This window comes from Zea mays, chromosome 4 (genome assembly GCF_902167145.1).
Source record: "Zea mays cultivar B73 chromosome 4, Zm-B73-REFERENCE-NAM-5.0, whole genome shotgun sequence".
Classification (NCBI taxonomy): Eukaryota; Viridiplantae; Streptophyta; class Magnoliopsida; order Poales; family Poaceae; genus Zea; species Zea mays.
In genome coordinates, this window is record NC_050099.1 from 84,322,267 (window position 1) to 84,338,388 (window position 16,122).

At 41.7% G+C, this 16,122-nt stretch overlaps 1 long non-coding RNA gene across 1 annotated transcript; it reads left to right on the plus strand.

The window, feature by feature from the left end:
* The first annotated feature begins 1,137 nt into the window (after positions 1-1,137).
* Positions 1,138-1,463, plus strand: LOC103655378 (uncharacterized). The gene is made up of 3 exons (XR_002268745.1): positions 1,138-1,169; positions 1,264-1,338; positions 1,436-1,463. It is a non-coding gene; the product is annotated as an uncharacterized lncRNA (long non-coding RNA).
* The last annotated feature ends 14,659 nt before the right edge of the window (positions 1,464-16,122 follow it).

A 16,122-nucleotide genomic window follows, 5' to 3' on the forward strand; every position in this document is an offset into this window, starting at 1 on the left:
GTGATGCTGTCGCACGTTGACATAAAAGGAACAAAACAAACATCACAGCAACAATATATGGATGCTCACTCATTGTTCTAGTAAGTAATTTTTTTTGTTTACTGTGCATATATATGATATGCAAATATTTGTTATGTACTAATTTTATATATTTGTGCATTCTTTTTTTCAGATTTACTATCTTGATCACCTACATCACCCTGCATCTCCTGACAACAAATATGGTACTCCACGCATTAAGTTTTTTGATAATGAGACCATAAGAGAGTTGGCTAGGGGTGACAGACGTCCCCCCCGTAAAACTGGTGAACCATTCGGCTATGCAGAGGTTAGACATAAACAATTTTTGTCCTGTTATGCAGATGTTAAAATTTTATTACTGCTAACTGTTCTATCTGACTGTATACAGTTTCGTAGCCGTTCAGAAACGTGTTACGTCATTGCTCCAGAACGGCCTGTTTCTGCCGTTTTCAACATATATGTGCCACGTATCAAGCATTTGATTGGCAACAAGTTGCAATGTTTGCCCTCCCAGCATCGGCCAATGTTTCAATCAATGTTTGATGCTCATGACAAAGAGGTGGATAAGTACTGTGATTCCCTTCAGCTGAGCCATCAGATGATTGTTTCGAAGCAGATTGAACTCTCTGAAACATTTGGTGAAATGATCGATGAAGTACTGAGAGCTGCAACGCAGCGCGATTCACAGCAAGAAGGTTTTATTATTTATGTTTATTTTTTTAAACTGATAAAGTTCACGAATTATTGCGAGGAAAATTATATATAGTTATACGATCTCAAATAATTTATTATATGCAGTTTTGTATATACAACTTATGCATTAATTTATACTCATACAAGCAGCAACACATTTTTCAGTTGATTTTATTTTTGAAAACTGTATTTTATTTATGCATCCTGATAGTATATTGATGTAGTTTGCAAATGTGTATGTTTAACCATTTTTCTATAACGATACATTTATATTCCAGTTATATTTCAGTAACAACTACTTTATTATTATATGTTCCAAATGTAGATAACCCCCCACTACCTCAATGCCTCCAACAAATGCTCCAGTATCCTCACCACCTGTTCCAACACCTGATAAACAGCAACATGATCAGGAAATCCATGTTCCTACTGATCATATCAAAGTATCAGATCATGTAAGTTTTCTCATACAAACTATATATACAATGCATATATTATATTTAGCATACAAGTTACTGTTTACTCAAATCTCAGTTGTTTCCATTACAGATTGTCAGTGGGAACGTCTGCAAAAAAGATGAAGTTATGGATGCCCCTATATTTGACAAGACTCCAAAATCAAATGTTTGACTTCCTTATATCACAAATTATTATTATTTCATTTACAATGTATGCAAGTAACATTAGTATATATGCATGCTTTATTCTTTTAATTCACCAGGCTCCCACAACCGACAAGCCTGCTGCTCCTGAGTTAACACCAGATATAAATAGTGTAAGTATTTACACCTTCATCATATTATGCTAATATTAATTATAACCTATGTTTCATTACGTTTATATTAATAATGTTATTGGTTACAGGAAGGACAAAAATCTGTTACGCATGATACTCCTGTATCTGGTGCACATCAGTTCGATAAAACCCCACTGACAGATGTAAGACATGTCGTTTTATATTCTCATATTTTTCCTATATATACACTAACAACATTAATATTTATGCAATTGTTTACTAACATATATTCATAATTAATGCAAGCTTATATATTTATCTTTTATGCAATTGTTTACTAACATATATTCATTATATACAATACTTCATGCAAGCTTATATATTTATCTTTTACATACCTTTTTATGGCATGTAATTGTATTGTCATCTTCCATCCCATCGCCAGCATTATTTTTATTCAATCCTACTTCCTGGTACAAATAACATGTTACTATGCATAATTTATGTTACAAATAGTATAACACTTAAAACATCTGGAATATTATTACCTTGTCTTCCTCATCATCACTAACATCTGTTGACTCATTACATCCAATATCTGGCTCTAATCGGCATAGAACGACATCGAGCTCATCCAACACATATATCGCCTTATCGTACCCTGCTTTTGACATACACGCCTGGCGAACTACTTTCATTGTTTTTGTTAACAACATTTTCTGTCTGTATGATTTAGTAACTCCATCCTTTCCCCTGAAACTCTTATCAATTCTTTCAAACGGAACATCTTTTCTTGATGAGACAGTGTACCTTTGCAATATATATTTTGAAGGTATCTTTTCAACTTGAAGATGCATGAAGGCTCTTAACAGATGAACACACAATAGACCTGAAAACATGAAAACGAACCATTTTTTCAACGATATACATTAATTTGTACTACAATCATCAAATTCTTTAGTATGCAAATTTATTCTGCTAATCAATATAATACGTACACACTTGTATGTTCCCACTGTTTGCACTCGCATGTATACTCCCCAGCTTCTATGTCCGATGTTATCTTGAATTGATGTTGTCCCCACACAATTTTATTAGACCTTTTTGTATGTTGTACGATCCATTCATTATCACATCCGTCTGTGTCCTTTAATATTTTGTATGCAGTGGCGTATTTCATTGATTCCTCAAATCTATTCATAACAGCTCTGGTGTATGCTCTAAAGACTCTCACTTCGAACCTATACAATGTATCTGTTGTCCTTGGTCCCTATAACACATTATTATCATAATTAAACACATTATTTACATAACTGTATGCCAAACGTTATTGATAACAAGCACGACATACATTGCTCACCAATGCCTCCTTTGATTCTTTCATTTTCCTGCTGTGCAACATTTTCATCATTTGTTTAGCGAACTCATGCAGTGGGGTGTTCGCATCTACATGTGATTGCTTCACTAATCTGTTCATGCTCTCACTTCGTTGTGTAGATACCATTACCCCACAGAAGTCGTTTTTAAAAAATGCAGGTATCCATTCTTTTCTTATTTCATATAATTTGCGTAGAGTCATATCTTCATGAAGATTGAACTCCTCTAGCATCATTTCCCAGGCACATTCAAATTCATGAGGAGTTAATGGATGATGTATAATAGACTGGAATGTTGTTTTAAAATCCTTAACAGCAAACCTTGCATATATCTCATTTAGGAATGGCATAAATTTGTTCTGTACATGCCATAAACACAGTCTGTGAACTGTTTTTGGAAATACAGTTTTTAGAGCAATTGGCATTGCAGGATCTTGATCTGCAATTGCTCACAAATTATTCATTTATTTTCATAATAAATTAATTCACTGTTTTGCATAACAAATTGATATATCACATACCTGTAAGCATAACTCTTGGACCCTCGCATCACATACATGTTTTGAATGAATTGAAAGCCCATTCAAAAGTTTGAACTGTTTCATCTCCCAACAAAACAAATCCAAACACTGTACACTGCAGATGGCTGTTAGCTCCAACAAACATGCCCAGTGGTTTATCATATATATTTGTCTTGTGTGTTGTATCAAATGTCACAGCATCACCATAATCTGCATATTCCCCCTGCATACTTGCGTGTGACCAAAAAATACTCACTATTTTTCCATCATTGTCTAGCTGGAAATCACAAAAAAATTATGGATTCTGTTTCTTGCATTCTCTAAAGAAAGCCAAAAGTTTGGCTACATCATTTGCGCAGTTTTCTCTTCTCCTGGCTGCCCTCCTACATTTGTTTGCACAAAAAATGATTACACACACATTTACTATAGTAATATTTATGGCACTTGATATATACACATGTAACAAAAAAATATTGCTTACATGTTTTTCAGATCTTGAGCAGTTACCGGTACGTTCTCCGGCCCATCATGCATTTCTGATATAAAATCAACTATGCAATGCTGCGGCACTCGGCTATCATGCATTGCATCAACAAAAATTATGAACTCAGCATCCCTAATTTTGTTGCAACGTAAATGTTGTTTCTCTGCTTCGTCAGTTATGAACTCATGGTTATGCTCCAAGTTTACCAGTTCAATTTTTGCAGCTACAACCATTTTTTTTCATCATCATATTTTTTTAATTTTATTCCAGCTCTACATTGTGTACGCCCCGATGACCTATTCCTCATCCTAGGTGTATCATTTGATTTTGGTGCACTTTTACCTTAACGTGAACAATTTATCCACTTACTGAATGTCTTCTCTCTGTATTTCTTCAGTGGAAATCCAACTTCATATGCATACCTTTTATAGAATTTATATGCATCATCAACATCCTTGAAAGTCATCCCTACCGTTGGCACTATAGTTGGATCAATGGTTTTTGCCTGCTATTTCATTGTCATTGTTGTTTGTACTATGGAATATGTTCACAACAATCTAATCAATCAAGAATCAAATACAGCCATTGGACTTACATGTGAATGCAGTATTTGTGGCGTATCCATCTCCCTGGAGCTAATATTGGACATAGGAGGTCGAACCATTTGTTCTCCTTCTTCCCCTATGCTCATCTCGGCGATCTCAGGACCCAGTAGAGCAGGAGGTGGTGTGACCAGTGAGTTACCACCAACTCCTCCCTCTGTCTCTGGATCAAGATGAACGCCATCTCCTTCCATCGCCGGCGACTCTCCAGAGCCGGCCATCTCCAACTCCAATTAGTTATGCCGGCTTAGTGGTCTTTTTTTCAAATGAAAGTTAATCTCGGATACTATAAAAGTAACTGCACCCACGTTTACAGGGTCTCCCCATTATTTCCTAAACCGTCCCGATATTATGGCGATGTCAATGTCAAACTAAAATCCATAATTAAATATTTACGCACAATGACTCAACGTTTTATGCCAAACGATATATACTATTTATGCAACTATTATGCCGTTTCGGTTTTATGCTATATCTTTCAACATCTTATCCTACATTTTTTTACCTTCCGCCATTACTTCCCATGCAAGATCCATAAATTACGCGCCCACGTATCATAGTAATCACGTTTGCATGTGGAAACTATTCCCTTTAATTCCGCGTCTTTCCCTTATGAGTTACCGCCTTGCCATTCAAACAACCGCGTAACGGCGCCGTCAGTCCTGCAAGCCGCCTCTAAACACTACGTTAAACACAGACGCGCCTGTCCCAGCGGACCAGCCCTCGGAACCGACCTGGGCTTCCTTTAATATCCGAAGCCCAGGGCTCCCGTTATACCTGCCCTATATATATATATATATATATATATATATACACTCCATAGAGACGTAGGCCCACATGACCATCCGGCACTTATACCCACTCAGGCCCACACACACGAGGATTACTGCGTTAAACACGGCGTCCACGTCCTTCAGGTACACTCGTCTCCTGTTGCTGGGGCCGGTACATCAGAATCTTTGACATATTGCTACTGTGTGATGAGATGAACGACATGAAAATAGAGCAAGCGTCGAGCAGGATAGCGCCGAGAAGTAGAATGTTGTATGATATGATGACATCAAGCCCCTTCTGACCAGCCATGGCCCTCACAAACAACGCTAGCACTGCTGATGTTAGGGAAAGAGAGACAAAGCGGTGGATAGCATAGCAATACAACCTGGGGTTATGTGGTAATGGCGCGTGCCAAACATGGCTGTCCCGGAGACGAATACAAGCACCATGGGAGCCACGAGCCGCCGGTCATGTCCATGCATCTGCTTGCTGATGACGTAGATGGTCGTCGGCACCTGGGTGGTTAGGCTGAGAAGGTGGCTTTTCCAGAGCGCATTGTCCTCCATAGAGAAGGCCGTCATGGTCTCTTTCCCTCCAAGATGCAGCAGCAGGAAGAGCACCCAAAAGAGGGCTAGCTGGTTGCCACCGCCACGGAGAGTGAGGCAGGCGAGGACCAAGACAGCAAGGGAGGTAGGCAAGCCACATAATGACGCTGAGAATGTGGGAGCTGTGACGCTTCCGGAAGCCTGAGAAGAAGAGGACAACCTGAAGCCAGAAGCTGGCCAACACCATGCCCTCGTTGATGATTTGTTGGGCACGTGACACTGCGCTGATGTAGTTAAGTATTAAATGGGATTAAACACCTGTAACAGAAACCCGGCCTATAACTAATAAAAGGTCATAGGCTCATAGCTTTTTTTCAGAAAAACTTATGATCATAACCTTTTTATGCAACTCTTTATAAAGAACTAGTTACACAAGTTAGAATTTTCTGTTTCTAGAAAATGTTGTTTCCCAAGCATCCTACTTTTAGAAAGTTATAAACACTTATGCATAAGTTCTTTATGCCTAACATTTAATAAGACAACTTATAATCATACTACATCTGTTCTCGAATATTTGTCGTCTGCTAATTCATTTTTAAACTAAAACGTGACAAATAAAAAACGGAAGGAGAATATAACATCTCCAACACAACATTTGTGCGCATAAACTTTTTGCAGGAAAACAATACCACGACAATTTCTTAGCATCAACATATTCTACATACTAAGTTTTACAGATACTTTTACATACAAAAGCATGAAAAGAAACACATAAATATAGGTGCCCACATTAAGATGGTTGCATATATATATATTGTTTAGAGCATCTCCAACAAGAAGTCCTATATTTGAATCTTCAAAAATAAAATAGGACCTGATTTAAAGTGTTTAGGGCCATAAAAACGTCTGCAGTTCCAACAATTGAGTCATATATCATATTGTTAGGAAGTAAATCATAGCATTTAAGACATAAAAGTTTAGGAATAGTTATAAAATGAGGATAGGGACCTGAGAGACCTCGTTTGATGAATTTTTATAAAATAGGGTCATCGTTAGAGCATGTTTTGGTGTTGGAGTCCTATATATCAAATAGGACCCTGTTTAGGGCTTTTATTGGATATGCTCTTAGTCGAAGTGAATGCTTGCCATTGTGGAATATATGATTATATCCACTAGCATTAGTGTGTGTATATAGTTTATATATTTGGAACCCTGGGCTTCCAAGAATTAGAGGAAGCTCTGGCTCAACGGTGCCATCCGGTTCAGCCACACCAGGTTCGGGCAGCTATAAAAAACACCCCCAGGCCGCCAGGGATTAGGTTTAGCGAGGTGGTGGTTCCCTCGGGCGAGCGAGCGGCGGCGGCGGTTTCCTCGGGCATGCGAGTGGCGGCGATCCCGGGGGCCAGCGGCGTCCACCACCCCCAGGATCGAGCGACGGCTATGCTCTTGCGGCGGGTGAGCAAGCGCCGACGGCGCTCCCAAAGCAGACGAGCAACGGCGACGCACCCTAGACCCGGTGCTGACGGCGGTTGCGTCAAGCGCGGTAGGCTTCGGCAGCGACGGTGGATCTAGGAGGCGCGCACGAGGCGGTGGATCTCAGAAACACACGCGCGAGGCCGGCTCCTCGGAGGCGTGCACCCTGGAGTGATGCACGCTGGGGTCCCACCTCCTGCGAGGACGCCGACCTTCCCTAGACACGAGCGACGACGACGGACTTCCCTAGGCACGACTATAGGTGCACATTCGGGCCGCCTGGTCTGGCCTGACTCAAGCCCAAAAAGGCCTGGCCCGTTTAAATTTTGGGTCAGGCCGGCCTGTTTGAATTTCGGGTCGTGCCGGGCCAGCCCACGGGCTTAGCCATCAGCCCACGACCTGGCACGTAATTGCTTAAACGTGTCGGGCTCATTTCGGGCAGCCCGAAATTCACATCAAGGCCTGAAATTCACATTAGAGCCCTAAATTCAGAACAAATTTAATAAACCAAATAAAAGATAAACAAATAAATTTGACCAAAAGTAAATTTAATATTTGTATTAAGTTTCCACATCTATGCAATGACCACCTTGTTTAAATATCATTTTGTAAGAAGGAAAAAGAGTATAATCGACTTTATACAGAGTTCGTAAGTTCAATTTATTATCTAATGTTCATAATAAAAGTAAAATTACATCACATCATCTAATTCAAAACTACAAAAAACATCTAACTATCATCATCTCTATCGTTGTATTCTTTATCTAGAACATGAAAGTGTGGAATGAAGTGTGGTTTTAATGAATATATGGGCCTTTTTGTGCCTCTATATGGGCCATTTTATGCCTGCCTTAAACGGGTCGTGCTCGTGCCCGCCCATGGGTCGCGACCTCGGCCCAAACCCGGCCCGATATATCGGGTCGTGCCGGCCCAGCACTAAAATATTTCAGGTCGTGCCATGCTTTTTCGTGTTTCGGGCCAGCCCATCAGGCCCGGCCCAAATGTACACCTATAGGCACGAGCGGTGGCGGATCAACGACCCTGTTTTTATGATATTTTGTATACATATTTATACCAACGTCAATAGGTTTTATGATACATTTTCTGTTCATGGCTCTCCTTTCATCTTTTATATGTTTATGATATTTCTATTTATATTTTATGTAAAGGTTTGTTGAATTTTTCGTAGTGTACCGTAAAGCATAAATACCTTCGACATGTAGTATAATTAGTATCAGTATATATCATAAATTGGTTCTAACGAGCCTAACTGCATGACTATTGGAGAGATCCTATATATATATCGACGAAATAAAACATTGAAAATCAAATTTTTGTTTCCATGCATGCAAGTTTATTTCCTTTCAACTCACATTATTGCCATCATAAATTTGTGCGCATGCAACAAAAAATAGATTTTATACACAGTGTACCGCAGTGCATAAATAACTTTCACATGTAGCATAATTAGTATCAGTATATATCATAAATTAGTTTTAACGAGACTAACTGCATGGTTGTTGGAGAGATCCTATATTTATGAATGAAATAAAGCATTGAAAATCAGATTTTTGTTTCCATGTATGCTAATCCATTTTCTTTCAACTCACATTCTTGTTGCTAGCTGGTACATCGAAGTCTTTGACATATTGCTACTGTGTGATGAGATGAACGACATGAAAATAGAGCAAGCGTCGAGCAGGATAGCGCCGACATGTATAATGTTGTATGATATGATGACATCAAGCCCCTTCTGACCAGCCATGGCCCTCACAAACAACGCTAGCGCTGCTGATGTTAGGGAAAGAGAGACGAAGCGGTGGATAGCATAGCAATACAAAACCTGGGGTTATGTGGTAATGGCGCGTGCCAAACTTGGCCGTCCCGGAGACGAATACGAGCACCATGGGAGCCACGAGCCGCCGGTCATGTCCATGCATTTGCTTGCTGATGACGTAGATGGTCGTCGGCACCTGGGTGGTTAGGCTGAGAAGGTGGCATTTCCAGAACGCATTGTCCTCCATAGAGAAGGCCATCATGGTCTCTTGCCCTCCAAGATGCAGCAGCAGGAAGGGCACCCAAAAGAGGGCTAGCTAGTTGCCACCGCCACGGAGAGTGAGGCGGCCGAGGACCAAGACAGCAAGGGAGTCGGCCGACAGGTAGTCAAGCCACAGAATGACGCTGAGAATGCGGGAGCTGTGGCGCTTCTGGAAGCCTGAGAAGAAGAGGACAACCTGAAGACAGAAGCTGGCCAACACCATGCACTCGTTGATGATTTGTTGGGCACGTGACACTGCGCTGATGTAGTTAAGTAGTAAATGGGATTAAACACCTGTAACAGAAACCCGTCCTATAACTAATAAAAGGTCATAGACTCATAGCCTTTTTTAGAAAAATTTATGATCATAACCTTTTTTTATGCAACTCTTTATAAAGAACTAGTTACACAAGTTGGAACTTTCTGTTTCTAGAAAATGTTGTTTCCCAAGCATCCTACTTTTAGAAAGTTATAAACACTTATGCATAAGTTCTTTATGCCTAACATTTAATAAGACAACTTATGATCATACTACCTCTGTTCTCGAATAATTATCATCTGCTAATTCATTTTTAAACTAAAACGTGACAAATAAAAAACGAAAGGACAATATAACATCTCCAACACAACATTTGTGCGCATAACCTTTTTGCAGCAAAACAATACCACGACAATTTCTTAGCATCAAAATATTCTACATAGTAAGTTTTACAAATACTTTTACATACAAAAGCAGGAAAAGAAACACATAAATATAGGTACCCACATTTGGATGGCTGCCTATATATATCGTTTAGAGCATCTCCAACAAGAAGTCCTATATTTGAATCTTCACAATTAAAATAGGACCTAATTTAAAGTGTTTAGGGCCATAAAAATGTTTGCAGTTCCAACAATTGAGTCATATTGTTAGGAAATAAATCATGTCATTTAAGAAATAAAAGTTTAGAAATAGTTATAAAATGAGGATAGGGACCTGAGAGACCTCGTTTGATGAATTTTTATAAATAAGGTCATTGTTAGAGCATGTTTTGGTGTTGGAGTCCTATATTTCAAATAGGACCCTGTTTAGGGCTTTTATTGGATATGCTCTTAGTTGAAGTGAATGCTTGCCATTGTGGAATATATGATTATATCCACTAGCATTAGTGTGTGTATAGTTTGTATATTTGGAGCCATGTGCTTCCAATAACTAGAGGAAGCTCTGTCTCAATGGTGCCATCCGGTTCAGCCGCACCAGGTTCGGGCAGCTATAAAAACACCCCCGGTCGCCAGGGATTAGGTTTAGCGGGGTGGTGGTTCCCTCGGACGAGCGAGCTACGGCGGCGGTTTCCTCGGGCATGCGAGCGGCGGCGATCCCAGGGTCCACCGGCGTCCACCACCCCCAGGATCGAGCGACGGCTACGCCTCTACGGCGGGCGAGCAAGCGCCGACGGTGCTCCCGAAGCGAACGAGAGACGGCGGTGCACCCTAGACCCGGTGGTGACGACGATTGCGTGAGGCGTTGTAGGCTTCGACAGCAGTGATGGTGGCCCTGAGGGAGCGGGGCGACGGTTGCTCCTCGCAGGCGCGCACCCCGGAGTGCGCGCTAGGGTCCCACATCCCGCGATGACGCTGGTATTCCCTAGACGCGAGCTACGACGACGGACTTCCCTAGGCGCGACTATAAGTGCACATTCGGGCCGCCCGGTCAGGCCCGACCCAAGCCCAAAAAAGGCCTAGCCTGTTTAAATTTTGGGTCGGCCAGGCCCGTTTGAATTTCGGGTCATGTCGGGCCAGACCACGGGCTTAGCCCTCGAACCCACGGTCTGGCACGTAATTGCTTAAACGTGTCGGGCTCATTTCGAACGGCCCGAAATGATAAAAACCCTGAAATTCAATTTTTTGCCCGAAATTCACATCAGAGCCCTAAATTCAGAACAAATTTAATAAACCAAATAAAATATAAGATAAATAAATTTGACCAAAAGCAAACTTAATATTTGTATTAAGTTACGAGAGCTATGCAATGACCACCTTGTTTAAAAATCATTTTGTAAGAAGGAAAAAGAGTATAATCAGCTCTATATATAGTTCATAAGTTCAGTTTATTATCTAATGTTCATAACAAAAGTAAAATTACATCACATACTCTAATTCAAAACTACAAAAAAATATCTAACTATCATCATCTCTATTTGTGTTCTTTATCAAGTACATGAAAGTGTGGAATGAAGTGTGGTTTAATAATCGCGTGATGCGGAAGACGAACCAAGTGGACCCCAAGCGCGGGCTAATCCGCAGGATGATGCTGATGGACGAATCGGAAGATGGATAATCTGAACGAGTGCCAAACAAAGGATGCTCGCCAAGTGGTCGCCACCTAACAACACTAACCTAGTGTTATTCAGGCAAGCCCCGGTGCATTTGCCACCTCCTTGTGTTTTTAAATCTTTATCACCTTGTTTGATGCATTAGGTGATAGGAGTTGTGTGCTAAACCGTTGATGCATTTCTTTCCTTGAAATTGATTACCCTTCCTTGATACCCGTTTTGAAAAGAATTTTATGATGCTTAGCCTTGCTTTAGCAAACAACAATGTTTTGTTTTAAAACAAAGGTGATGCTTCATAGTGGATGAGAAATTTTTACAAAGAAAAACTTGTGATGGTGAATCCATCATGGCCATGATGGATTCAACATCGGAAAAGATATACCTCTGCCAGGTACCAAACTTTGGGTTTAAATAATAAAGCTAAGACCGGGCGGGTGACTTGCACGAGAAAGGAGTCTCGGTGTAGTGTCTCCGTCTGTGTCGATTAAGGACCGTACCGATTGTAGGCCTGTTGATCTAGGACCTTTTAGCTGGCCACATACCTCGACATGGGTAAGCCTGAACCCGGCTATTCCATACGTGAAATGACAACCGCGCACTGGGCGTGGGAGATGGTGGAAGTAGCAGTTATCCTCCTGGCAAGAGGCTGGATGGTAGGGTAATGTGCTCCCGGGTACCGCGGACCAGTTCATGTACTGGAGGATCCGTGGGAATGGTTGACATATGTAAGGGTTAAGTGCTACATATGTCGTGTGGTTGGAGATCCCCAGCTGGGTATTAATCAATTCGGATCGCCGTTACTTCTCGAATATGAAGACTGGATCGCTGCCCTTCATCGTAGATAACAAGCGAAACAAAAGTTGGATTTTAAAAGAAAGCTAGTGTAGGACAAGTGAATGCTCTAGATTAGGCAAATCTAGATTCAGGAAAAGTACTTAATTTGTGATGTAAAATTTTGGCTTAAGGACCCACTTCTAGTAAGCTTTTCTGCAAAAAGAGTCTTTGATTCTTGATAAGCCATACCTTGAATCCCTCTAGCCAGCATACCCTTGAGAGTCTTTTCTTTAGTCGGGTATGTCTTGCTGAGTAATTCCGTACTCAGGGTTTTATGCCCTGTTGTTTTTCAGGTTTTAACTTTGTGCTGTTGTTGATGGTGTTAAGTGCCGGTGGGCTCGGCCTTCTTATAAGTCTAAGTAACTCTTCTATACTTCTTATTGAGGATGGTCACTTGAGCTAGCATATATTTCAAACTTACAAATAATTTATAACATTTCAAAGTTATTCCTTTGAACCACTTTTGTAATCACTCCGATAAATACAATGTAAACTTGTTGTAACTTGTAAAATTTGGTAATAAGATTTTCCGCTGCAAAAATGTTGGTGTGTGATTTGTGTTACTTTATCCTGCGGTCCTGGTTGAAAGTGGTTTATCCGAGGTCCTTGGGGCACTCGGACAGATCCTGTTAAGTTATCTGGTGCACATGCATAGCCGTCTGAGGTCTTTGAGACAAGGACAGGTGCATGTGGGCCCAATAACTTGGGAGGTTCTGCCACAGCTGGTATCAGAGCAGGATTAAGTATATACGGTCACATACATATTTTCAAAACAAAAGTTTTGGTTTTAGAAAACCTATTTTCAACTAAACACATTGTTTGGCTTTGAAAAACAGTTTTGAAAAACTATAATGCTAGCGACATCCTCTATTAAGCCCTAAGTTAAGGACTATCAGGTGGCTTAGTTCAAAACCACTAACCCACAACCGAGTGGGTATTGCATACATGTGTATTGTTATTTTTGAGGCCATTCAGTTTTGAATGGATCGACGCTCAAGGTAAGGTGAGATGTGAGAGCATGACCGAACAATCGTCGGTCTAGGGAAGTGCTTAATTGTGGCGCTTGACTATATACATGTTCCACATATGTATATACGAAAGCTGCAATGTGGAGTAATTATTTTTCTGGGAATTCAGTACCCCATGGATGTGTATGGGTATACAGACATGGGAATACTAAGAAGTGTAATGTACTTGTAACGACGCACCTACGCTCAGGTAAGAAGGTGAGTTACCATAATGAGTTGCCCTATGGTTAAAGTGTGGCAATGGCGCCTATGCGTGGCTCGGCGCTTAATGAAGAGTTGGCCTCCATATAGCAATATATGGAGTATAAACTGTGATAAACTGCCATGTGTGAATTGCATCATTGGGAAATTGGGCTGTTATAAATTTTTTGCAGGTACACTAACCTCGAAAACGTATGTGTAGCTGACGACTAGCAAAATACCGTGAGAGTCGTAAGTATGCCACCGATATAGAATGTTATCGCCACGTTATGTTGGCAAAACTTGTGAGGACGAACAGGACGAGCATGCATTCTGATTGTTGCATCATGTTTGTCACCTATACATCCAAAATGCTTCTCTCATCTTTATTCCAGTAAACAGTGATTGTAGATAATGTGGTGTAATGTTGTATTATGGACTTCAATGAAATAGTTGTCCCCCGTTCCTTAGGTAACCTATTTAGGTGTTATATATGTGTTTGCTCTGGTGTTTAATGTACTGATAGAAGGTTAGTAGTTTGTTTGCTGAAACCCAAAATTAGGCCATGTTCTTATTTAGTGAACCATGTTCTTATTTAGTGGGCCCAATAACTTGGGAGGTTCTGCCACATTCGTTGTGCTATTCTACCACGGTCCAGAATATCCATTTCCCTTTGTCGGGTGATCCGCGTCCACTCCTTGGTAGGCGAGGTGGACAACAGAGTTCGCCAGGTTGGGGAGGCAGTGGTTGGCTGGCCTTCTACCCTCCAGGGACTTATGAGCCCAGACTTGTGCGGGACAATGCCCTGTCGCGCTGTTGGGGGCATGGTTCACGGTTTCACTCTAGTTCCCTTTGGTGTTCCCGAGGAGGATTTCTTCTTGGGTGGAGTTGCTATGCGGTGCAGAGTTTCCTCTACATCCGCCACGCAGGAGATTGTCCTGAAGAAAAAAATAGCTCCTATGCTAAAGGTGATCTTGCTCTTGAAAATGATGGCCATGGAGTTAGCGTTGATTGACGACACACCCCCTACCTGGCGCGCTAGTTGTCGGTGTTTTGTGTCCGACCGCACACCCAGGGGTACCCTCGTGGTGCTTTTGGGTAGGATGGTGTCAAGGATCGTAGCTCGATGGTTCACGCTTGGGCACGAGAGAGAGAGAGAGGTAGATTTTAGCAGGTTTGGGCCGCTTTGAAGAGCATAATACCCTACTTCCTGGGGTGGCTTTGTATGTGAGTGGTATTACAGGTGGTGTCTACCAAGCTATGGGATGCTAATGAGATCAGATATGGAGGGGATCCCCCTTGGTCTTATATACACGACCGTGGAGTGCTTCCCGCATACATGTTGATCGTACTTTTTGTGCTTATCTCCTAATTAATAGCAAACAACTTTCACTATCCCGAGGAAAACCTGGCGCCTCTGCTCTGAGCTATCTCCGGCGTTTGAGGATGTCGGGCGCAGGAAAAGCGAACGACCTTAACAGGATCACGTCCAAGCCGCGACTAGCTCGGGCGTGGGCCCTTCACGCTCCTGGGTCGGCCTGCTTCCACTGTTTCCATTTGCTCGGCCCACGGCGGGATGCCACAGAGGGGCAACTGCCATGTGGCCTTGAGAAAAGTTTTCTCCCCTGAGTGGACTCGGGGGATATCCATCCCCCATAGTTTGCCTCGCACTTGAGCTGGTTATGACTCCATCTGGGTAGTAGTGGACCGCTTGACAAAGGAGGCTCATTTCATACCAGTCAAGACCACCTATAATAGTGCAGTGCTGGTAGAGCTATACATGTCTCGGATTGTATGCTTGCATGGAGTACCTAAGAAGATAGTGTCTGACCCAGGAACCCAATTCACTTCTCACTTTTGGCAGCAATTGCATGAAGCTTTGGGCACACATTTGAAGTTCAGTTCATCTTATCACCCGTAGACGGATGGTCAGACTAAGAGAACCAACCAGATCTTAGAAGACATATTGACGGGCTTGTGCCTTGCAAGACAAGTCAGGATGGGACAAGAGGCTACGTTATGCAGAATTCTCATATAATAACAGTTACCATGCTAGTTTGAAGATGTCACCGTTCCAAGCACTCTATGGGATGAATTGTTGAACTCCGTTGCACTGGGACCGACCCAGCGAAAGACAGGTGTTCTGTATGGATATTTTGCTTGAAGCCAAAGAGAATATTAGAATGGTTCGAGAGAATCTAAAGACAGCGCAGTCTAGACACCAGAAGAAGAGAGTTGAGCTTCGAAGTGGGGGATTATGTTTACCTGAAGGTGTCACCCATCAGAGGAATCAAAAGGTTCGGAGTCAAGGGCAAGCTAGCACCTCGATACATATGACCGTACCAGATTCAAGCAAGACGTGGAGAAGTGGCATATCAGCTCAGCCTACCAGAAAGTTTGTTAGCCGTGCATGATGTGTTCCATGTGTCTCAGCTGAAGAAGTGTTTTCGAGTGCCAGAAGAGTAATTGCCAACCGAGGATCTCGAGGTTCAAGAAAACTTGAAT